Source organism: Panthera onca, chromosome A2, assembly GCF_046562875.1.
Source record: "Panthera onca isolate mPanOnc1 chromosome A2, mPanOnc1 haplotype 2, whole genome shotgun sequence".
Lineage (NCBI taxonomy): Eukaryota > Metazoa > Chordata > Mammalia > Carnivora > Felidae > Panthera > Panthera onca.
Window position 1 is genome coordinate 114,954,982 of NC_138340.1, and position 26,244 is coordinate 114,981,225.

The following is a 26,244-nucleotide window of genomic DNA, read 5'->3' on the forward strand; positions in this document are numbered from 1 at the left end:
AGTACAGCTATAATATTTTTAAAATGCATTGTAGTTATACCTTAAAAGCTGGACAGAATATATTTTAAAACCTTAAAAAGAGTTTTGTCTCTCTCAAAAAAAATAAAAAATAAACATTAAAAAAATGTTTTAAAAGGATGGATAAGGATATACTATGCCAACACTAACCAAAAAGAATTCCTGTCACTAAACTACTATCAGACAAAATAGAGTTTAAAGAAAAACAAAAGAGCATTACTTAAAGTAAAACAGGACCTATTTCATAAGGACAAAGGGTCAATCCATGAGATAGATCAATCGATACATAGATAGTATGTGTGTACATGTATTCTACCTAAAGATTACATAAAAGACACTGTACCCATCAATATCAAAATACACATACTTTTTTAAGCACATGAAACATTTGTAGGAACTGGCTAGGTAAAGGATCATATGGCAAATCTTACTCTCAAAGTATTGAGCCGCACAGAGGATATTCTCTGACCTCAAGGCAATTAAGCTAAAACTCAACAAGAAAAAAATCAGAAATTCCTTATATGTTTGTAAATTTTAAAATATGTTTATAAATAATCTACTGGTCAAACCAGCAATCTCAAAAGACATTATGAAATATTTTTAAGCAAAGCATACCATAATTTGTTAGATGCAGCTAAAATACTGCTTAAAGAGAAATTTATACTCTTAAATACAGATATTAGAAAAGAAAGGCTGAGTTTAATGAGCTAAGTTATCTATATTAAGAAGTTAGGAAAGGAACAGCAAATTAAACCCAAAGAAAATAGATGAAAAGTAATACTAAAGGTAAGAACAGTAATTAATGAGCTAGAAAAATGAAAATACAGTCAAAAGGCTTCATAAAGCCAAAATTTGGCTGTTTGGAGAAATAACTTGTGGTTTATTATACAGTGAAATACCAAACAGCAATGAAAGTCACCAACCCCAGGGCTAATTGAACAACATGGTTATTACAAAAATAATGCTGAACTGAAGACACAATAGAGTATATATGGTAGGATTGCATTTCTCCAACATTCAAATTCAATTTGAACTAAACTCAACCATATCATTTAGGGATGCCTACACCAGTGGTAGAACCACACAGAAAAGCAAGGAAAAGTGAGGGTCCTGGCTCCTTCTCATTGGGGAGGAGGGAGTGTGATTGGGAAGGGCTCCCTGAGGGACTTCTTAGGTGCTGGCTACTTCTTATGGTTTTCTCTTCTTTATATGACGGGGTGGTTTCATGGATTCGCTTTATAATTATTTATTATAAGCATTCCTCATACATATGTGTTTTATGCACTTTCCTCTCTATGTACTATAGCTGGTAATTCAAAACACTTTTTAACAAAATCTACAGGGACTTTATATCAGATATTTTGAGACATTCTAATTGTCTATTACAGTTCTCTTAACCATTCAAAACACATCAGTTTCAATTTGAGTGATCTTACTCATATCGATAAGGCACAGCTTACATAAATCAAAAATCTTAGACTCAAGAGGTAGATCAAAGTTGCTCCTAAAACACATGTATCCAAGTGATAAATGTTATTAAGTAGTAAAATATATGTGTATATATTTCTTTAAAGAAAATATGGCAGTTAACTCAGAGCGAGTAAAATCCTGCTTGATGTGAATTTGCTAACTAAAAATACAGGCAACAGAGAAGCACGTGGTTTTATTAAACACGTTAGGGGATTCTCAGGGCTTCTATCTTGTTTTTGTTTTGTTTTGTTTTGTTTTTAATTATTTTATTTTTCATTATGGTAAGTGCATACTTTAATCCCCATCCCTTACCCCCCTCCCCCATCCCTCCACCTTCCTCCCCTCTGGGAACCATCAGTATGCTTTTTATAGTTTACAGTCTGTTTCTTTTTTTTTATTATTCAAGTTAGTTAACATACAGTGTAGTCTTGGCTTCAGGAGTGGAACCCTGTGATTTATCTGTTACATATGACACCTAGTGCTCATATGAAAAGTGTCCTACTTAATGCCCATCACCCATTTAACCCATCTCCCCACCCACCTCTCCTCCAGCAATCTGTTTGTTCACTGTATTTAAGAGTCTCTTACAGTTTGCCTCCCTCTCTGTTTTTCTTTGATTCAAAGCAGTCTTCATTCCCCTGAGTGACCACTAGGGAAATGTTCAACCATATCCCATTTCTCTAGTCCAGCGATAGAGGCAGAGAAAGGAGCAAGGGGTTACACTGCAATCCATGATTTAAAGGAAGTAAACTGGAGTGTAATGGAGTAATATGGAAACAACAGCAACTCAAGCTGGGAAGCCAGAACAGCAGCATACAGTGGATGTCACCCTTGAGCAAAATCTGAGTACCAAGAGGGAGTTGAACTCATAAGGAGGTTCAAGGGTAGAGATAGCTTTCTAAGTTGGGAGAATCATGGGCACAAAAGCCAGGAGGAAAGAGAAAGCATAGCTGCAAATAAGAAAATGCAGAGGTTGCAAAGTGCAAAAGTTAGAGTGGGAAGTAGGGAGGCTGAAGCAAGTCCAAAGGGAGGTTCCCTCTTTCCCAGAAGGAACAGGGAGGGGAGGTGGGTCATCAGCTGTGCCCCTCTGTGGATTCCCAGCAGCAGGGACCCTATCCCTGCAGAGCTGTGAGCCAGAGCCTGCCTCAGCTGTTAACACAGGAATCCTCTCCTCTTCTTTCCTGACCACCCTTCCTCATTCTTGCCCTTCTGACATTCTCACTAAATTGGCACCTCATCCCCATCTATGGCAGCCACGGACAGCCCAGGCTTCCTGGTCTCCTCCTGCAACCCCCAGTGTGTCTTCTTTGTTTTAGCAGCTCTGTTGAAAGCCCTGTTCATCTGCTCCCACTACTCTCTCCCTGCTTGCATTGCTATATTTTCTTTCTTTCTTTTTTAATGTTTATTTTTGAGAGACAGACAGACAGAGCCAGCAGGGAAGGAGCAGAGAGACAGGGGGACACAGAATCTGAAGCAGACTCCAGGTTCTGAACTGTCAGCACAGAGCCCAATGTGGAACTTGAACTCTGAATGGTGAGATCATGACCTGAGGTGAAGTCCGAAGCTTAACTGAGCCACTCAGGTGCCCCGCGTTGCATTATTTTCTATAGATGCTAACACGAGTTCAGATCCATCTTTGCCACCCTCCCCCAGAATATCCCTGGTATAGCAGCAGGGATTCCATGTCTAATCCTGCCTGCCTGCTTGCCTACCCACCCTCTTTTATGTATTCATGCATTCAAAATTTAATGAGCATCTACTATCTTTCAGGTGTTTTGCCAGGCACTGGGGATAAAGTGGTCAAAAGTTAGACGAGTTCTTAACTCTTCTGTTATTTAGGGCTAACAGACTTTAGACAATGAGTTATAACCCACTATGATGAGTTTCATGTGAGATGGGGCTGGGTGCTATACAGTCACCCCATAAGCCAATCTTGGAGGAATTACGGAAGGTCACTTAAGAGGTCCTCTGGAACCCAACGGCAGCATAAGGCACTGAGGAAGGACGTTAAAGTTGAACACACCATCTCCTGACACAGAATCACTACCCAGCAACCCACCCTAAAGCTGGAAGACTACTACCTTGGTCCTTCGCATCTTAGAGACCACTAGCCCTGTGGCCTGTTCCCAGGCCAGCCCCACTGGCCCCTAGCTGGTAGCAAGAACTTCTTAGAAGCTGACCTCTCACATTAGGAATTCTCTGGAATGTTTCCAGGTCTTCCATTTGGCCCATTCCGGGAGACAGCGTCTGGGCAGTGGTAGATTACCTCTGCCTGGCTGATCTCACTTTGAATTCAAATCACTAACCATAAGTGCTCCTCCAGCTGCCCCACCCTCATATGGCATTTCTCTTGTGCATTTACTTTCCCACTCACCCGACTTCTCCTTTTTCCTGAAATCTTTCCCACCCTTACTGTGCTGGTGACCTTGTTTCCTATGCCATTAGATACAAAAGCAGGGGCTCCTGGGTGGCTCAGTCGGTTAAGCGTCTGGCTTCAGCTCAGGTCATGATCTAGCAGTTCGTGGATTTGAGCCCTGTGTTGGGCTCTGTGCTGACGGCTTGGAGCCAGGAGCCTGCTTTGGATTCTGTCTCCTTCTCAATCTGCCCCTCCTCCGCTCATGCTCGCTTGCTCTCTCTCTCTCTCTCGCTCTCTCTCTCTCAAAAATGAATAAACATCTTTTAAAAAAAAATACAAAAGCAATGGAAGAGGACTTCCTTATTCCCATCACCACACCTGCCCACACCTGTGATCTACCTTCCTTCCTGTTCCTATGGGCTCCTGTCTGCTCCTAGAAAAGTCAACTCCTCACCACAACTCTCTACCCTCTCTAGGACATATACCCCCTTTTTAAAAAGTGATGTCTCCTTATTATATTAAGGTTAAATTAAAAGGAAATATTTCATATAAAAGATAGGATAAAATCACTTGAAATATTTATCCTAAGGGTTAAATCTAAGTTTGGAGGTAGAGGAGTCACATGGTTTCCATCAGGGACGGGACAGCTCCAAGGGGCCACTGAAGGGAGACAGACACGTCATAGGCTACAGGTGCAGATCCAACAGGACACTTGAGTCAGGAAGCCTGGTAGGCCCTGCAGCAGAACCCCCATGTAGTGGTCAATGTCACAGTCACACGCCAGAGGTTACCCAGAAACAGGGGAGAGCCAGCTATGGTATACTTGAGCACAATGCCAGCCATTAGTATCAAATGCTAAATTGTCAAACAAGCCATTATAGTGGTGAGGGACTCCTGGACACTAAAAGACCTTCTGAGCCCAGGCCATACAATTCTGTGCCTTCCAAGGACACATGGCAATTGATCCCAGTCACGGCTAGGTGGCTATCGTTGGTCTGGGAATTCATTCCCACACATCTACCGTGAGTGTGCCCATTCCTTCTAAAAAGAGAGCTTACTTTTGTACGAAGGGATGGGGGAGGGGACAGGAGGGAACTCTAGTTAGGACTATTACTTGCTATGGTCAATAAATAGGCTTCCAATTGAAGAGTCCAGAGGTCAAGAGTATCCTATCATATCGGCCTCATGCAGGTTGAGGAGAAAGTAGAAACTAGAGCAGTTACTGAAAGCTTTCAGTTTTCTCTTTCCTGATTAAGCCTGATAACTCAGACTGAATTGGGGCTTTTCATAACAGGCAGACACATCTTTCCTGCACGAACAAGAGAACATGTGGCCCACCTACTATAGGGCCTTGCATATAGAGGACACTGGATCAACTCCAGCTTGTGATATAATAAGACAGTATGTATTCTATTCTGCTGTATAATGTCCTTCACAAGGAGAACAACCTTTAAAAGTAGACTGTACATTGAAATTTATTACCAAACTTGAAAGTGAAACAAAAGATAGTTTTCATGTATGGTTAAAACGTTTCTATTGCACTGGGCTGAAAAGACCGTGAGCAGAAAGACAAGAAACCTAAAGTCTTTTTTTAGATACCATTCATCTTTCTCTTAAACAGCAACATGATGAAGAGTGAGTTTTAGTTTTACTTTCATCTAAAATCATTTCTGTTCCCTAGAAAAAAGAGCCATTTCCCCTCTAGAGAAAAGGGGCATCTGTTCAACAAATGGAAAGTAGCTGCCATTTTCCCTTTTTCTTGTTAGGAGAACATCAACTTTGTTCAGGGAGACAGCGCATCCATAGCCAAGAGGATGAATCACAACGGACCGTGTTATTCACTGTGATGCTATTTCCTAGACTCTCTGTAGCTAGGATTGGTCTCTGACTGTTCTAGCTACTGAAGTGTAAGCAGAAGTTTTGGGGGGTGGAGGGTGCAGGGGGGGCTTCTGGGAGAGATTCTGTGTTCTGATAAAAGAGGCAAATGCAAGAGGCCTTAGACTGTGGCTATGATGCTTAGAGCTGCAGCAGCTGCCTTGCAGTCATGCACTGACAGTCTCAGAAACCAATCGGCTGACAGTGACAAGGCAGCCTGGCAGCTGGGATCTTGCTGGCATCACTGAGTTGCTCGGACACCCCTGAAGGGAAGACTTCAGGACTTCTTATGTAGTAAGTAATTAAATGTTCTTGAAGTCTCTGTCAGTTGCGTTTTCTTTTACTTGCAGCCAGAAACATTTCCAAATGATACACAGACCTTCAATTGCAGGTTCCATGACTGCCCACATACCTGGTATCAAAATTTAACTATTACTAATATTTACCACATTTGTTTTATCTCTGTGTGTATGTGTATCTTCAATATATGCTGAAAATAAGTTGTCATAGATCATAACACTTTAACACTTCAGTACACGTCTCCTGAAAATAACCACATTTTCCTTCATGGCCACAATGCTATGTCTCCTAAAAATAATACCAATGCTCTGAGAGCTAATTCATATTCGGTTTCCCCCATTTCCCCCCAAACATCTTCTTGTAGTTGGAGAAAACTTCCATTTAAATGGTACAAGTGCAACCTGAGATTTTGTTTTACTTTTTCTTCTTCTTTGAATAAAAAAGATTTACCACTCCCTTCCCCTTGTAAAAACTAAGTTTCACTCTCCAGCCCATTATGGCTTCCAAGACCAGAAGAGTCCCTGAGAAGATGTGAATAAAGCTTTGGAGACTATAACCAATCACCTAAAAGCCTCAGCCAAAGGTGCATTAAGAATTCCCATTTGGAAGCTTATTTCAGATTGAGTTCCTGGTGAACTAATGTTCTTGTCAGTTGGTGAGGCAAAAGACTCGGACATTTAGTGTGGAGTAAAACGTCCTCTTTCTGAGGCAAAGCTGCTCTAGTTTGGGGACCTAACTTTAGGCCCTCCTACCCCCCTTCCCCCTGATGGCCCTACACATCCACTCCACAACTCACATGTAACTAAAAAAATGGACAGGAGATGACATTTTTTACCCACAACGGTGGTAATAACAACATTAATTGTGTAGTTGAACTACCAACACTCTAAAAACATAATTAGATAAAATTAAGATTCACCCACACTCTGGAAGAGACAGATGAGAAAACAAAGCTAATTGTTTTGTGACATTTAAATTAGTGAAATCAATTGAGATTTTTGTAGAACACTGTTATGTAAAAGGACAAATGTTGCTTATCTTTGCTGATTTTCTTAACCTCCCATTTTAATTGAAACCACTCTGCTCAGAAGAAGTATGCAATTTCAGATTGATGATGTGAATGCAACAGTGTCCCCCGACCCCCACAGAGGCGATGTGACCCCTTTCTCAAGCAGAGCTAAGGGGATGTCTAACCAGAGACTTACCCAAATGACTCTCCTCTCTTTTCATTCCTCAGGGGCTTGCATATTTAGTCAGCTTCCTCTCATCTCTAGAGCTTTCAGTGTCATTTAATTCTCCATTACTATGTACTGCAAGAAAAAGATTTCAAATATTGAAAAATACATTTAAACTACTGTACTATGGTCATAAACTGGAAGAAGTTAATGTGCTTTAACTTACTTCCAATTGGATTCCTCTAAAACCATTAATATTTCATTTATTTCAATGGCAGAGAGTTAATTGTGTAATCTATTAGGGCTTTATTGCATACGAAAAAAGTCATAGCAACTGCTCTTGACAGAAGCTTATTATTAATGTTCAAAACCAATTATTTGGGGGGAAACATTCAGCCAACTATAATCAGAGACTCAAACTTATCACACACACACACACGGTTAAAGCTATGTTTAACTAAATTATCTGTGTTGCCATTCAACTCAAGAACAATGGTGTAAATAATTTGTGCTCCTTTAACATGTTAGTTTTCCAACTTTAATTTTTCAAAAGGGCAAATTTATTAAGCTTGGTATAACTAATGCAAATCATTAATTAATGCTTTGATACATTTTCACGATCATATATCCCCAAGAGCAAACGCTTGCTTCTGAAAATGACTATTTTACTTCTAACGAGAGTTTTAAAAAGAAAGGAATTTCTAAAACTTCAACATTTTGCTTACCGAACAGAGACAGCAGGAAGGTTTGGATCTTTCAGTGGACTCCCCACGGCGTTATAAAAAGGTGAATTACAAAGCACTGTGGGAAGAGCTTCTGATTCCACATGGGCATAGCTACTGTGGACCACTTTGAGCACGAACGTGCTGGAGGTGCAAACGTTCCCTGCGGCTGTTGAAAGGGAGGCCGGAAGTTTCTGCCACCTGTGACCTTGCAGCACGATATGCTCTGGCAGGGGCCCTTCTGGGTCCCCTCATTGGGAGAAGCAGACACACCACGTCTCTTGCCTCAGCTTGGACAAGGACAAGAGATGCCCAAAACATTCCTGTGGACACATGCAGGAACCTGGGATAAGATGCACTAACACCCATTAAGATTCTTAAAGAACAAAGTTTTGTATTGCACTTTAAAATAGGTCATAAATCGCTTAGAGGCAAACAAGAGCTGGCCCTCTGCAGAGTTCAGTGGCAACAGGTCTGCAGATTGCCTCCATGCTAGAGAATGCCCCTCAGGGCTCTGGCCCCCCACACCTTTCTCCCTCCAGGCTTTGAAGCATTGATGCCCATCTGTGGTGCCTCTTTCCCTCAGCAAACTGCTGGCCAGGCCCTGCACAGATCAATCCAATAAAGGTTAATGCCAAGCATAAGTTTGGGGCTGGTCCTCCTAGGTTGACTCACCCTCTTTCCAACAGCAATGCCAACCTAACCAAAAGGATTCCATTTTTTAATGAGCATTTCAGGAATCAGGCTTTTCTTTTGGGTGGAGAAGGGTAGGATTGGGGAGGTTTCTGATTCTTTGGTTTATAAGGTAATGAGTAACATTCAGTTGCAGCTGTGGCCCAACAAAATCTTTTTGTGTGTTTTTTTCAGTCCCAAGACCTTAGAGCACTGGGTAGACTTGAAGTTCTGATTTACTTCGGTAACGAGCTAAAATACTTCTCTCAGATAGGCTCAGATTCTCGAGCCCGCCTCCATGTTTAGTCCATACATCTTGTTTGCAGTTAATGGCAGACAGTTGGTTGAGAAATCCAAGATAACAAAGCTTTTACTTTATAAAGCTTCTACCAAAGGATGCCAAAAAGATATCTTAAAACATTCAATCTGACAAATTCCAGATAAATTATTTAAATTTTGCTGCAAATGCTTCAGCCTAAAATAAATGGCTTTGCTTGTAGAAATGTGTATGGTACCACACATTTGTCAGAGCTCTGCAGCCGTCTGAAAGTGCTGTAGTCCTGGCCACTGGAAAGCTCGGCTAGCTGAAAGTCCTGCAGCCTGGCAGGGTGTGACCTAAACCCCATGAGGGCAGGGCTCACACCCACTGAACTCCCCACCCTTTCTCAGGTCCCAGGCTCAGGGCCAGGCACAGAGCAGGCACTCAAGAAACGAGCTCAGGGGCGCCTGGGTGGCCAGGTCAGTTAAGCGTCTGACTTCAGCTCAGGTCATGATTTCACAGTTCATGAGTTTGATTCTCACATCGGGCTCTCTGCTGTTAGTGCGAAGCCTGCTTCAGATCTTCTCTCCTCCTCTCTCTGCCCCTGCTCTCTCTCTTTCAAAAATAAACATTTTTTAAAAAATGAGCCCATGGGGCGCCTGGGTGGCTTGTCAGTTAAGCGTCAGACTTCGGCTCAGGTCATGATCTCACAGTTTGTGGGTTTGAGCCCCGCATCGGGCTCTGTGCTGACAGGTCAGAGCCTGGAGCCTGCTTCGGATTCTGTGTCTCCCTCGCTCTCTGCCCCAACCCACTCACCCTCTGTCTCTCCCTCTCAAAAAATAAATAAAACATTAAAAAAATTAAAAAAAAAAACCCATTTGCCGTATTCACAAGTGTAATACAATAGCAATATACATACATAGCATGCACATAAGTGTATTCATGTGTATTTAAACAAAGATTCCTGTGATTTACCTCAAATTGTCTATGATGAATTAGAAATGCTTTGGTCACAAATAGAGAAATAATGAAATAATTCCCAACGTTTGGACAAGAGTGGGGGCGGGGAGAAAACGGTTCCTTATTTGGCATAAGACGACCAGCTACCTGAAGAGTACCTTTCTCTACATAAACTATAAAAATCACTTCAAAACTTACCACTTGATGGCTTTTCATACCTTTAAGGAACAAAACTGATATAAATAGAGTCAATATTTAAAAAAAAAAAAAAGGAAAGCAGTTATTCACTGACCCCTCCCTGTCCCCCCGCCCCAGGAAATTAGCCCTTCTCTCTTTTCAAAGCTGTTTTTTTGTTGCTGCTGTTTTAGGTAAGAGGAGTTGGCAATGGAGAAATTGTGAGGCTTGTATATGATAGTAGATGACATTTTACTCTCCAAAGGAGACTATTTTTCCCCTCATTATGCATTGCCTGATAGAATTATTCACTTGATGTAGTAACACAGCGCCAATTGAAACCTTAAATTAAAAGGCTCAAAGGAGCACAAGGAGGAAGCAGTGGAAAATCAGACTACACAGAAGGTCTCTCCAAAGGCAGGCACATTCTAATTCAGACCAAGTAAATTTTCCAACCTGGAGGCACTCCTCCCACAAGATGCTGGCGGTGGGCGTTTCTCCAAGCACAAGAAGGCTAACACCTGTGCCTGAGCACGGACTCAAGTCAAACTGTCTGGGTTCTGGCCCAGCCTCCTCCACTCACCAGCCAGGTGTCTGCAGTCAGGTTCCCTGATCTCTTCAAGCCTCAGTTTCTCACCTCTAAAATGGGGATAACAATAGTACTTACCTCAGAGTGATGTTAATAAAGATTTAAAAAGAATGATAATGCATGAAGGTGCATAGCTTCCAGGATAGAGTTAGTGTTCATAAGAGCATAGCTATTGTCACTTATTATTATAAGTACTTGCATATTCAATTACCATCATCATCATCATTATTATATTCAAGGAGTTTGGCTAAACCTGAGGTAAAGGTGTGAAAGGGCAACCATCATGAGGAGGAAAGTAACGTGTAGTTCTGAGGAAAATAAAATTCACACTCTCTCACTTCCCCCCATATCAGACCATCAGCCCTAAAACTTTGGGATTAATCAGGGTGCCTGGGTGGCTCAATGGGTTAAGCGTCCAACTTTGGCTCAGGTCAGGATCTCACGGTTCGTGGGTTTGAGCCCTGCGGCGGGCTCTGTGCTGACAGCCCACAGCCTGGAGCCCGCCTCGGATTCTGTGTCGCCCTGTCTCTCTGCTCCTCGCCCCCTCCCCCCCCCCCCCCCCGCTCATGCTCTGTCTCTCTCAAAAATGAAAAAAATAAACATTAAAAAAATTTTTAAAACTTTGGGATTAATCTAGGCCTTCCACCGGGATAAAGGTTAACAGAGTGAGTCCCTCTGAGCATGATCCATGGTGGTAGAAACAAAGCCATCAGGGTGACATGGGGTATAGCAAAACAATGCAGCTTTACTCTTTGGAATTAATTCTTAAATAATTACTCCCTAAATAGTCACTCCTCAGAAAAATTCAAACAATACAGATAAGGAAAGACAAACTTTCCTTTGACTGCTATCCCCTACTTCTAGAGTTCTCCCCTGAGGTAATTATTGTTATCAGAATGGAATGCATCCTTCAGATTTTGTCCACAGAAAATACACTACTCGTTTTGGTTCACTTAAATGGACTCCTACTCTATGTAACATTTGGCAACTGCTGTTTTCATTCAATAATGTCTAGAGGTGTTTCCATGTTAGCATGTATAAATAGTTCTACCGTTTTCATTCTTCTCAGCGTGTATCTATCCCTAATAACTGAATGGATTGCTTTAACAGGTTTGATGACAGCCCATCTCTTGCCCCCTTCTGTCTGTTCTTTGTGGGAGACATGACCCTAGCTCGAGAGTCTGGAGATTTGTTCTTTGATTCTAGTACTTTCTTAAGAGTTTATTTTTTTAAATGTTTATGTATTTTTGAGAGAGAAGGAGAGACTCAGAATCTGAAGAGGCTCCAGGCTCTGCATTGTCAGCACAGAGCCCAATGTGGGGCTCGAACTCATGAATGGTGAGATCACGACCTGAGCCGAAGTCAGATGCTTAACCAACTGAGCCACCCACGTGCCCTGGTTCTAGTACTTCTAACTAGAAGTAAGACCTTGAGATAATCATTAAAGCACTCTGAATTTCAGGTCCCTTATCTACCAAATGAGAAAATTGAAATACATGAGTTCTATTTTCCAACACAGCTACAATAATCAGTGTTTTGGGTACTGAGACAGAAAAGCTGTCTCTCCACAGCTGTGGAGAATGTGTCAGAATAAGGAAAGTTGTGGGGGTGGGCAAAAGCTGATGATTTCTGAAGAGTTTCTTCCTGCAAATAAGTATATGCTTTCCACAGAATTAGGTCCATTCTTAAACTAAAGTCTGGTTTCCCTCATTCTTTTAATGTATGCATAATATTTGATTATTTATGGGCTTTGTTTGATATTACAAGAGTTGAGATATTTTTGAGTAGTCATGGATACATAAGTTAGTCTGGTAGAATTTTGTTGAAAATATGTGCATCTAGGCTGGTTATTGGGGATGGAATTAGGATGTGAGAGGGAAGGTTTGGTGAAGTGAGTACTAAAAGGGAGAGATCTGAGTGCCCTAAAAAGGTTTGTGCATTTAGTCAACATTTAATGAACACCAACTATGTCCAGTGGTGAGGAGATTAAAAACAAAGAACGAAGATGGTTAGCCTTTGGCTTCTAGAGTCTTAGCCCATGCCTGTTCCCCACCTGAAGGGTGTCTGCCTTATGGAGTACTTTCCTGGCTTTCCAGTCCTTCACCAAGGTACTTTGCTGCTGGATTGTTCAGATGAGACCTTAACTGCTGCTTGTCAGCATGTCTTTTTAATGAGGTTCCCTTCAACCCCACCATTGATGTTTAAATCAGTAGAGAGGGATGGTTAACAATAACCATTTTATTACTATGAGTGTTACGGGGATATATAAAGAAATGATCATGATTGACACCAAAAAGAAAGATGATTTCACTAGGAAACACAAAACCAGAACCTGTTATGGCATGGATGGGCAGTGATAGAATTTGGAGTGCATGAGAAGGTTGAATATGAAGACTGTGTTAGAGGAGCTGGAGAGGAAGACTCAGCAAACCATCACCTACCTTTTCCCTTTATCCTCTGAACTGCTGTGGGTTGTAAAGACTTGGGGTGTCCTTAGCATGACCCGTGCCACAATGCCTGGTGCTGAGCCCTCAGGGAAGCTAAGTTCTGCTCCTTTGCCCCCCCAACCCCTCTGATATTCTGTTGGACCAGCTCACATCCCCAACCACGTCCCCACTCCCTAGCTGTAGTCCCAGAACTCCAAGACTGGGGTCTGTGGAACTTACTTCTTACTTTATTCCCAGGATCAGCCTTGTCTATGGAGTTAGAGATACAAAGCACAGAACCTGTCAACCCCATCTTGTTCTCTAGTTGACTAAGGAATTCATTGCTTAGCCTCCACCCCTTAGACTCCTTACATCAAGCAGTTACAGTTAAGTGGGCATTGGAATAAGCTCTCATTTTTTTTCCCCACATAATGCTAAACATCAATTCATGAAAACCTAAGCAAACCTTCCCTTCCTCCAACTCCCACCACCGTCCCCCCAGCCTCCTCACACTATTCACAACAGTTTAGAGGCTGCAGAGATCAAGGCTAGTCTGGAGTAAAACTATAAGGTAGCCCCGTGCCTGGATGGATTTGGAGCCCCCTTTCCCTTGCAGTGACTTGCCTCTGCTGTCCCACTGCAGAAGATCCCTGAGCCTCACCAGTCATCACAGGCCCTTCCCAGAGTCCTTGGTCATGTCTGGACCACCAAGAAAGGATGGCCCAAACATGTATTCTCATCTCCCAGCCTTGGGAAAGGAGGCCTGCCCTATACCCCCAAGGGAGTGCCACTGTAGAAGAGGGTCCTTGGAGGCCAACAATGTTTTTAAAAATTTTGTCTTTAATTGTATATTTCAAACACTATGGGGTGAAAAGGGGTTGAAGTTTTTTTAGGTGGTGGAACATTTCAAATCTCCCCATGTTACCCTGCTAATAATGGAAATTCATTATTCTATAAATTTCCCTGCTATCTCTTTTTGTCCTTAGAATTTGAGGGCTAAAATCAGGGAGTGAAATTGCTCTATGCCTATAGTTCAGCAAGATAGAATAGACTGCAAGCTATAAACGATCTTTTATGTAAACTGAAAAGCTTAATTGTGAGCAAGTTAAAACTGGATTATAGGGACGCTTTGGCAAAAATACTCAGGATTTTAAAAAGTAGTCATTAAAACTACTGTGTCTGTGTTAGGCTGAAATTCTCAAAAATATTCCATACAGATTGCTTATGTACAATGCACTCCTGATAAATCATTCCTTTCATGATTTATCATGAAAAAGCTTTTACTGGCTTAATCTTGATATTTCCTTTATAAGTGAAAATGCTTGAATTATTGAAAACAAATTTCATTTTGGATAGTTAAGCATGCTGTTTATATTGCATGGGTGTGCATGTGTATTTAATAATCTCTTTAGAATTGCAGTTCATTTCCTCTGTGACTAAGTAGAGCATTCTAAGTATGGTGGGAAGATGGGCATGTGAAACTGAATAAATGTCTAATGTGATTTCTTCCTCATTTTTATTCACTTGCAACCCTTTCTACAGTACCGCTCTCTGTTAAAATTTAGTTCTATTTGAGGCATTTATATGGAAATGATATCTTGCCAAGACATCTTCAGAGGTGCTGGAGGGAAATTGCAGAAACATAAAAGCTCTGCCAATAGTCCAACAAGTGCTGAAGCCCACCACGTCATCCTTCTGGAAGCCCAGACCCCTGAATCCCACAGGTGTGTGGGCCACCTCAAGTCAAAGGCTTTCCTTATGCCTTTAACCCTCCCTGTGAACTGCTTTGCATTTTTGTCTTAAACCCTATGTGACATTCAGCCATTCTTACCACTTTTTTTTCCCTCACATAAACTTTTTTTTGCCCCTAACAGTGAGGCAAACAACCCTGAAAAGTTTTGGAAGCATCATTTCCATATTGCAAGTCCTCACATTGCATCGGATAAAATCCAGTCCTTGCTTCTTAGCTAGTCATTGTGATTTAGATCTTTCGTGCACACTGCTATTCTTCTAAACAGTAACATGCGGGAGACGGTGTAGGGCAAAGATATCACCAAACACCAGCAAGGTAGAGAGGCTGTTTTTATTGTTTTGATTTCCTTTAGGTTGTGCACTCTGTGATATCCAGCTAGAGGAGCTCTGTGGTTAATATTATATTTGAAATGAAAAAGATTCCAAGTTCTTCAAAATTTGCATTTGCAGAGGCTGTCTTCTTTAATTTTTATATTTTAAAGGCAATCTTCTGACAACTAAGATCATGCTTAAATCGGCTTTGCAAATTCCAGCAAGAAACTGGGTCCACATCACTTGAGACTCTATTCTGTCGGCTTCCCTTGCTTCCCCCTGGTGAAAAAAATAAACCATTCTATTTATTTATTTATTTTAATTTTCTGTATTTATTTTGAGAGAGAGGGAGGGAGAGAGAGCTCAAGCAGGAGAGGGGCAGAGAAAGAGGGAGAGAGAGAGACTCCTGAGCCAGCGCAGAGCCCGACACAGGTTTCAAACCCACAAACTGTGAGATCACGACCTGAGCTGAAACCAAGAGTCAGACACTTAACTGACTAAGCCCACCCAGGCATCCCAAGATAAACCGTTTTAATATTTTATATAATTAAAAAAAAATTAAGTATTCAATATAGAGCTAGCTAGGCTCCCCAGGGATTATGGTATGGAAGGAGAAAGGGACAAAAAGACACAATGCCAAGAACTGAAAGGGGAAAATTCATAAATTGAATATAACTCTAAAGCAATAGAACAAAGCAAAGATAAATGGGCAGACTGCAATTCTGGTTTTGTTATTTTTTAACTAAGCCTGAATTAATTTGTTCAAAATGACCCCTACAGAGCTATTTTAAGGGCACACAGCTCCCAGTTGCAATAACTCCTTTAATATAACAATTAAGGACCAAGGCTGAAGCATACAGCTATCTAACAAAGTGCACAGCCCAGAAAGAGAAATGGGCTTTAGTTCTAGTTTATCTGCAGACTCCTGACTTGAAGTCTGTGAAAGTGTCTTCACTTTAGTTTTGACTTTTGTACAAGTCTCTCTTGTTGAATGGACTCAATTAATCAATCAATCAATCAATAAATAAGGAGTTCCTCTGGACATCCCTTGGAGAGAGGAGAAGAAAGGCCTTGTTCTGTTCCTATCTCCCATCCTAAGCTTCTCTGCCATCTGTAGTTTTTTTTCTTCCTGAAGAAGAGTCTTCTCTGACATTCTTGGGAGTTCACAGGGCAAATCTACCCCTTATTGGCTCCGAATATGTGGCAATAAACTTGACTTCTCTAAGCCACATGTATTCAACAAATATTGAGTTACTATATGCCAAGCAATTTTCTAAAGGGTGAGCAAGACAAAACCCCCACCTACCAAATTCCCATTCTTATGAAAGGAGGAACAATGAGCAGATGGATAAAGAAGCAGTCTTTATAACGTCAAGTGACACCAAAAGCTGTGAAGAAAAGTAAAACAGGATGATGGGAAGAGAGTGAAGAAGGGAGGCAATTTTAGAGGAAGCCTTCAGGAAAGGGCTCTCTCGGGTGTCAGGTTGGGTCAAAGGCTAAATACATGAAAGGACTGTGTCCTATCTTGGGGAAAGAACATCAGACAGGAACAAGCTTTGAAGTAGGGCAAGGAGCTGTTGTGGCTGCAGAGAGGTCCATGTGAATCAGAGGATGAAGACAGGGAGGGGTGTGGGGCAGCGTATGTGTGCCCCATGGGCCATGGTGGAACTTCAGATTTCATCCAGTGACAGGAAGTAATTGGAGAGTCTTAACAAAGGAGTATTATGATCTGATTTCATGTGATAAAAATGGCTCAGATTGATTTTGTGGAGAATGGACTACATGGGAGTAACCATGGAAGTAGAAAGACCAGAAAGGAAGTTATAGTAATGGCTACAGCAAGGGATGATGGTAGCTCACTCTTCTATAACATGAGGACAATTGTAGCAACAACCACATGGTGCCGTTGGGAGACTGAAATCAGATAATATATGTAAGTGGCTTACCACAGCACCTATTACATAGCAATAACTCGATGTTAGCATTATTGTTGTTATCATCATGATTATTTGGGGGGTGATTCTTCTAACCCAGTTGGTAGCTTCATTTCTAAACTTTGGCACTCCTTTTGCTTAAAGGATTTCAAATACTCCTTTATTCCCTCTAATCATGTCCTCCTGTGTCCTAGAGCAGTCTTGCAAACAAGAGGGTATATGTGTTGGGTCAAAGATGTTCAAAATGCTTTATCAAGGCGGTTTTTATTCATTGTGGTTGTCAGTCCTGCCATTTATGATGACAGAGAAGCAGCCTGGGGGAGAGCTCTGGAACAGTGTTGCTTCCCAGGGGGCATCAGCAACGTGGAGGCCATATCTGGATGTCATAATGACAGGGGGACAGTGCTGGCACTTAGTGGGTGAGGTCCAACAAAGCTAAGTAACAGAACCCTACACAATAAATGATTTCCTACCCAAATGGCCCATGCAGTCCCTCTAGGAAACACCAAGGTGGCAGGAGAGTATCCATCCAAACTGTATGCAGCCCAGCTCCAGGAAGATTGTGCAAAGGCAGGGGAGAGGGGCCTGAGGATGCTGGGGTAGAGGACAGAGTATTGCGTTGAAGAGCCAGTTCCGGTTTCAACCTGAACAATTCAAGTCATGTGAATTGAAATTTTTCATTCATTGTTGGACCTCAGCTTCCTTATCCATAAAGTTGGAGAATTCCTTGGAACGTTAAGGAAATTCAATAAGATTACGCCTGTGTAAGCATTTATTAAATTGTAAACCATCATGAGGCTCAACAACCTGTCTCTCTGCACGCATAAGTTGTTAATGAGATAGAAAATACAGTCTCTGCCCTAGATAATTTATAATTCAATCATCATTGATGAAGAGCTGTAAGCTTCCATTAGAGAAGAAAGTAGGAAATGTGTTTTCAAAATCACAGGCCTGGTTTTCACAAGCGAAACATTTTATATTTAATTAAACTTTACAAATGCCAATGCTTTTGTCCCCCCATTTAAGCTTATTTACTTATTTAAGCTTATTTACTGTTACTTACAAGTAACACTGTTTATAACACCTACCTTCTTTTAAAAATGGGAAAGGAAACCACCCACTGGCACAAATTAAGCTTTTTTCCTGCTTTGTTTTTGTTTTAACTATGACTGTCTCCTATATAACAAAATAATCTCATTGGAAGAAATTCTGATCCACTAGGATAAATTTGATCTTTTATCAAAATTTATTTTTATAGTCAGAAAATAGCTGTTTATATGCATCCATTCATCGTTCACTCACTCATTAATAGATTATAATTATTGTCTGCCATAGGCCAGTTTTGTGCACACTTTGTTCCAAAAAAAATTTTTTTTTAATGTTTATTTATTTTTGAGAGAGATACAGACAGAATGCGAGTGGGGAAGGAGCAGAGAGAGAGGGAGACACAGAATCCGAAGCAGGCTCCAGGCTCCAAGATGTCAGCACAGAGCCCAACGTGGGCTCGGGCTCGAACTCAGGAGTTGTGAGATCATGATCTGAGCCGAAGTCAGACGCTCAACCGACTGAGCCACCCAGGCGCCCCTGGACACACTTTGTTCTAAATGTCACTCCTAACCCAAACAAACAACACTGGGAACAGGAAGTATAGTGCCAACAAATACTAAAAGCTAGAGTTTGTATAGTACTTTGAAGAGGATAGCTTTCCTTAGTAAAACAATTATTAATAACAAAAATTAACAAAAAAAGAATTGTGTTAAAATGTACTGAGATTAAACATTTGGCAAATCAGGTATATTATATAAGATTAATCACTGTGCCAGGTGCTGACTCTTGTTTATCCTATATTCACTCCCCTTCGTTCCTGCTAGAAAACACCAGTTTATTCAGGTAGCAGGTAGAGACCCCTCAATTTCAGTGTAGATGGATTGCCCTTCAGAATATGAATTTTAATTTGTCTAATCTAGTCACTACCCGTGGACAATGATTGCTTATAAATGGGCAGAGATGAAAACCAGTTTTAGTCAATGAGATATAAATAGACATCTGAGGTGGGTTTCCAGGATAACTTTTGATCCACTGTATTAAAACAAACTCTGATTAGGGATGTATATTTTAATTCCAAGAGCAACGACTAAAAATAGTAATAACATAAAGGAGTACAGCCTAAATGCAAGCAGATAAATTAAAATGGAATACTAAGAAAAATTTTTAAAAAGCAAAAATCTGAGAACAGAAGAACAAAAAAACAGGCTACAAATGATGAGATGACAAAATGATAGATCTAACTCTAACCATGTCAATAATTACATCAGATTTATGATCTAAACACATCATATAAAAGGTAAAGATTGGCAGAGTGAATAAAAAAGCAAGACTCAACTATATGCTCCCTACAAAAGGCACACTTTAAACAAAAAGCTATAAAGAGGTTTAAAAGAAAATAGAATTTTTAGGGGCACTTGGGTGGCTCAGTTGGTTAAGCATCCGACTTCGGCTCAGGTCATGATCTCACAGTTCGTGAGTTCAAGCCCCGCATCGGGCTCTGTGCTGACAGCTCAGAGCCTGGAGCCTGCTTCGGATTCTGTGTCTCCCTCTCTCTCTGCCCCTCCCCTGGTAATGCTCTGTCTCTCTCTGTCTCAAAAATAAATAAAAACATTAAAAAAAAAAAAAGAAAATAGAATTTTTTAAAAATGTGAATGAATTCTAAAATAATGTTTAAGCAACCCAGGCTAAGTAAAAAAAATAAATATAAATAAAAACAGAAGAAACTGATAGAAAACAAATAGAATGGCAGACTTAAGCCACAACATATCAATAATTACAGTAAATGTAAATGGTGTAACACATACCAATTAGAAGACAAAGATTGGGGGGCAACTGGGTGGCTCAGTCAGTTAAGTGTCCAACTTTGCATCAGGTCATGATCTCATGGTTTGTGGGTTCAAGCTCCACGTTGGGCTCTGTGCTGACAGCTCAGAGCCTGGAGCATGCTTTGGATTCTGTGTCTCCCTTGCTCTCTGCCCTTCCCCTGCTCATGCTCTGTCTTTCTCTCCCTCCCTCCCTCCCTCTTTCTCTCTCTCTCTCTCTAAGATAAATAAACATTAAAAGAAGAAGAAGAAGAAGAAGAAGAAGAAGAAGAAGAAGAAGATTGGCAGAGTGAATTAAAAAACATGATCCATCTATATGCTGTCTACAGTGGGTGCAGAGCATTGGATAAAGGCCAGAAATTCTGTTAAACACCTTACAATGTACAGGATAGCTCTTGCCTCTCCCACAAAGAATTATTGGAGCCAAAATTCAATAGAGCTGAGGTTGAGAAGCTCTGAGCTACAGTAATCAAGACAGTTTGTTATTGGCAAAGATGTAGTCATATAGACCAATGCAACAGAATACAGTCCATAAAGAGAATAATACATATATGGTCAGCTGTTTTTTTGAGTGCCAAAGTAAGTAAATGGGAAAAGGAAAATCTTGGGATTCCTGGGTGGCTCCTTTGGGTGAGTGTCCGAGTCTTGATTTCAGCTCAGGTCATGATCACAGGGTCATGGGATCAAGACCCACATCCAGCTCCACACTCAGCGTGGAGCCCGCTTAAGATTTTCTGTCTCTCTCTTCCTCTGCTCCTCTTCCCCACTTGCACTCTCTCTCTCATTCAAATTAAAAAAAAAAAAAAAAAAAGGAAAGGAAAGGAAAGAAAAATCTTTTCAACAAATGGTGCTGGAATAGTTGTGTATCTATATGGGGAGAAATAAACATGGACCCTTTCTTCAAATCACACACAAAATCAAGTCAAACTTAAATGTGAAACCTAAATCTATAAAACTTCTGGAAGGAAACAAAGGAGTAAATCTTTTTTACCTAAGGATAAACAGTGTTTCTTAGATAGGAATACTAAAACATGGATCATAAAGGGAAAAGTAATAAATTGTACTTCAACAACCAAAGAAGATGTATCAATGGCCATTAAGTACACAAAAAGATCCTCAATATCATTAGTCATTAGGGAAATGCAAATCAAAACCATAGTAAGATACCACTTCATATATACTAGCATGGCTAGAATTTTAAAAAAACAGACAATAACAAGTGTTGTTAAGAAGGTGAAGTAATTGCAACTCTTCTAACTACTGGAGGGTGTGTAAAATGGTGCATTCATTGTAGAAGAGCTTGTTGATTTCTCAAAAGGTTAATCATAAAGTTACCATACAACCCAGCAACAGCACTCAGCTATGGCCTAAATGTTTGTGTATCGCCCCCCCCCACCCCCAATTCATATGTTGAAATCTTAATGCCTGATGTGATGGTATTAGGAGGTGGGGCCTTTGGAAGGTGGTTAGGTCATAAAGGTGAAGCCCTCAGGAATAGTATTAGTGTTCTTATAAAAGAAATGCCACAGAATTCCCCATCCCCTTCCACCATGGGAAGACACAATGAGAAGTCTGCAACCCTGAAGAAGTCCCTCGCCTAACATGCTGGCATCCTGATCTCAGACGTCCAGCCACCAGGACTATGAGAAAAAAATTTCTATTGTTTATCTCAATCAGTGGTATTTTCTTATAGCAGCCCCAACAGACTAAGACACATTCCTAGGCATATACCCAAGAGAAATGAAAACATATATCCACATAATAGCTTGTATACAAATATCCATATCAGCTTTATGTGTAATATTCAAAAACTAGAAACAACCCAAATGTCCACTGACAGCTGAATGGATAAAAAAATTGTGATATATCCATACACTGGAATACAATTTAGCTATCTTACCTACAAAAAGGATAAACTATGATTCCCACCATAAAATAGATGAATCCCAAAACAATTATGCTGAATTAAAGATGCCAGGAAAAGTATGCATTTTATGATTCCATTTATATAATTCTAGAAAATAGAAACTTATCTTTAGTGACAGAAAGTAGATCAGTGATTGATTCTTGATGCAATTGGACAAAGGAATATATTTTTTTAAGATTTTTTTTTAATTTTTAAGTAATCTCTACATCCAACATGGAGTTTGAATTTACAACCCCAAGATTAAGAGTCACATGCTCTACTGACTGAGCCAGCCAGACACCCCAGAAGGAATACATTTTAAAAAGGCACAAGAAAACTCATCTAGTTTTCCTTTGAGGAAAAAAAAAAGTGTAGCAGCAGTATTTAAGCTTTTGTAGAAATTAAATAATCTGAATGCAAAGGAATTGATTAAAATAAAATGTCGTTTGGCTAAGGTTCCTTTTTAAAAAAAATTTTAAGTTTATTTATTTATTTTGAGAGAGAAAGAAAGCAAACTAGGGAAGGACAGAGAGAGAGAGGGAGAGAGAGAATCCCAAGCAGGTTTTGCACTGTGAGCGCAGAACCCGATGTGGGTTTCAAACTCATGAACCGTGAGATCATGATCCGAGCCGAAATCAAAAGTTGAACACTTAACCAACTGAGCCACCCAGGCGCACCTGGCTAAGCTTCCTTTTAAAAAAGATAAATATTTCACACCCCTATGTTTACTGCAGCATTATTTACAATAGCCAAGATGAAACAACCTATGGGTCCATCAATAGATAAATGGATAAAGAAGATGTAATGTATATAAACAGTGGAATATTACTCAGCCATAAAAAGGCTAAGATCTGGCCATTTGGAACATGGATGGACCTAGAGACTATTATGCTAAGTGAAATAAACCAGACAGAGAAAGGTAAATACCATATGATTTCATTATATGCAGAAGCTAAAAAAACAAAAACAGCAGAAACAGACCTGTAAATACAGAAAACAAACTGATGGTTGCCAGAGGGGAGGAGGAGGAAGGATGGGCAAAATGGGTGAAGGAGAGTGTGAGATACAGGCTTCCAGTAATGGAATAAGTCAGAGGGATAAACGGTACAATGTAGGGAATATAGTCAACGGTATTGTAATAGCATTGTATGGCAACAGATGGTAGCTACACTTGTGATGAACATAGCATAATGTATAGACTTGTTGGTTCACTATGTTAAACACCTGTAACTAATGTGACCTTGTGTATCAACTTCATGTGTGTCATACTTCCATGAAAAAAAAGATAAATATCTAGATTCAAAAGAAATCCAATAAATCTGATGCTTTCAAAGGGCATCTTAAAAACCAAAATACATACAGGAAGTAAAAACTAGGATGATCTAAATTGAAGATGAAGAAAATTGAATTTTTTTGATACAAGAAAAGTAGGGATTACTATCATGATAGTGAATAGGGTAGATTTCTTACCAAAAGAATTATGAAGTAAACAAGCTCCTTATATAATTATATAAGGTATATTAAAAAGAGTTGAGGGAGGGAGGCAGAAAATAGAGGCAAACCAAGAAACAGACTCTTAATTATAGAGAACAAACTGATGGTCGCTGGAGGGGAGGTGGAGGGGGGTGGGTCAAATAGGTGATAGGGATTAAGGAGGGCACTTGTGATGGGCACTTGTGAGGGTATTGTATGGAAGTGATGAGTCACTAAATTCCACACCTGAAACTAATATTACACTATATGTTAACTAACTAGAATTTAAATAAAAACTGGAAAAAATAAAATAAAAAGAGAAAACCTAACAATACTGATATTACATATCTCAAACAATATAGTAACAAAATACATAAACTAGAAAGTGCCTGAAGTGCAAAAAGAAATAGGAATAAAAATATACTTAAAAGACTCAATACTCCATTATGAGAAAAAATATGACAAGACAAAACACATAGACAAATGTTTTCTTAAAAACAGAAAGTTGAATAAAATAATACATTAGGTAGTAATAGTCCAATTCACTTTAAAAAACCTTAATGATAAGGCAAGAAAACATATTTTTTCCAAGCTATTGTAGGCTTTTCCACAAAAAGTAACCATATTTGGGAAACAATGATATAACTAGGAAATGCACAAAGGCAGAAATCTGCAAACCACATACTCAAATCACAACAAAATGATACACAACAACAGTAGAAGTTAAAAGTGTTTGGGGCGCCTGGGTGGCTCAGTCGGTTAAGCGTCCGACTTCGGCTCAGGTCACGATCTCACGGTCCGTGAGTTCGAGCCCCGCGTCAGGCTCTGGGCTGATGGCTCAGAGCCTGGAGCCTGCTTCCGATTCTGTGTCTCCCTCTCTCTCTGCCCCTCCCCCATTCATGCTCTGTCTCTCTCTGTCTCAAAAATAAATAAAAACGTTAAAAAAAAAAATTAAAAAAAAAAAAAAAAAAGTGTTCAAATAGAAGGGGTGCCTGGCTGGCTCAGTTGGTGGAGCATGTGACTCTTGATCTTGGGGTTGTGAGTTCAAGCCCCATACTGGGTATGGAGATTACTTAAAAATAAAATCTTCTTAAAAAGTGTTCAAATAGAAGTATATTTCTATACGCTTTCCTAACGTTTAGCTAAATTACAGAATAACAGGATATACAAATGCATTATGTCAAAATTTATGGACTATTGCAAAAGCAGAACATTATGGAAAATTGTATTGCTCTAGAGGTTTCCAGAACTAAGAAACAAAAAGAAACATCAACTGGGTTTCTACTTTAGTTTGAAAACAAAACAAAACTAAACTAAACTAAATAGCAAGCCAAGAGAAAGTAGGAAAAGGGAAATAATAAAACTAAGAATAAACATATTTTGAGGAGAGATAAAATTAATAACACCAATAGCTGATTCTGCCAAAAATTTTAATAAAAACCCTATTAACTCAAATAATGAAAAAAGAAAAAGAAAATCGAATCAATGAAACTAACTTCTGCATTATTAAATATTTGTTGAAGAACAAATTAATGAGAGAAAACAGCAAATACAAAAGAGAGTTAAAATAGGAGAAATATAATTTAAATGGGCAATATACATAAAGTGAACATAAATAATAATTGTTGATTCTAGGAATCAACATTTCTGAATCAATCAACTTCTTCTCATAAGAATTTAATAATATCATTAAAGAAAATTTGCCAAAAAGGAAAAATTACTGTAATCTCCTAAGCCTTTACTTTGTATAATTCTTTCTAACCTTTTCCAAAATGCAGATATATTTTTTACACAGCATTATGTATTCTGGCTTTTCACATAGGATACCAAATATGTTTAATTTCTACATGTTATTTGATAAAAATGAAATACATAAGTTATGAAAGTCTTCTTTAACCTGATTATTTCACCATCTAATAGAAGGGACTTACTTACAAGAAAACGCAAAACTCTAATAGAGGGAGGGCAGATAAATTTATGAAGACGTATGACTTTTTCCTATCTAAGAAGTCTAAGTAGAATATTAACATGTTAGATTAAATTTAAGTTAGATTAAATTAAATACCAGTTACAGTCTCCAGCCCATTCTCTTGACAAATTAATACTGAAATTTGTCTAGAAAGAATAGTGAACAAGACTATCATATGGTGCCATTATTTGATGATGATGATGATTAATAATCATAGTAGTAGTGGTAATAGCAATATTATCATCATAATCTTAAGGCTGGCATCCTTTTTTTCCAGAAAGACATTGGTACTCACTGACTCAGATCAGTTAATGTTTCCATCTCCACAGTCTCCTTAGTAAAGAAGAGAAAATTCGCATACCACTGAAAACAAAGAGGAAGTGTAGGGCAGAAATAATTCAAGAAGAGGGATAAGAAATTTTTTAATACATCAAAATTTGATGTACTAACTCTGAAAATAATTCCAAGTAGTCTAGCATTAAACATTGAACATTATTTTTAAATCTAGAAGGGAAAATGGACTGATGTATTTATTTACGCTATGGAAGAACATGACAAAATGGGAGTCCATTTTCAGATATACCTAAAATATATAACTTTTGTAAAAATATAGAATATTAAAAGAAAGTTAGTCAAAGAGAGAAACGTGTAATACAATATTGATAAAGGTTTACTATCCAAATTATTGAGCAAAAATCTCAAATGTATAAGATCAGTACGTTACTCTACCTGATTTACAGTCAACATGGACAAACCATTTACACATGCAGACTTGCAGACATCAGCTTACCAAAATGAAAAATGCAGTCTTGCTGGGTTTCTTTAATAAGGAAATGGACATTTGAGGGCACAATTACATATCTATTAAATATTAAAAGTAAATTAAAGCTTAAGATTGGAAGCACTTGTTGGTAAAAGGGGGGTTGGAGGGCAGAGGAGGAATGCATAGTTGCTAACACATAGATGTAATGGATAATTTGCAGCAATGCAATTTTTTTAGTTTTCATAAAATCTACCCTAGCAATAAACCAT

The 26,244-nt window shown here is 39.5% G+C and overlaps 1 protein-coding gene and 1 pseudogene across 2 annotated transcripts in view; both read right to left on the bottom strand.

Moving 5' to 3' along the window:
- The window catches only part of LOC132676712 (heterogeneous nuclear ribonucleoprotein A1-like 2), a 263,151-nt pseudogene that overhangs the window by 39,926 nt on the left and 196,981 nt on the right, over positions 1-26,244 (bottom strand). The window lies entirely within an intron of this gene.
- The window catches only part of HYCC1 (hyccin PI4KA lipid kinase complex subunit 1), a 132,966-nt gene continuing 121,953 nt past the window's right edge, over positions 15,232-26,244 (bottom strand). The window contains exon 13 of the transcript XR_013553330.2: positions 15,232-15,339. The gene's annotated coding sequence lies outside the window, so the exon portion shown is untranslated. The remainder of the gene's footprint in view (positions 15,340-26,244) is intronic.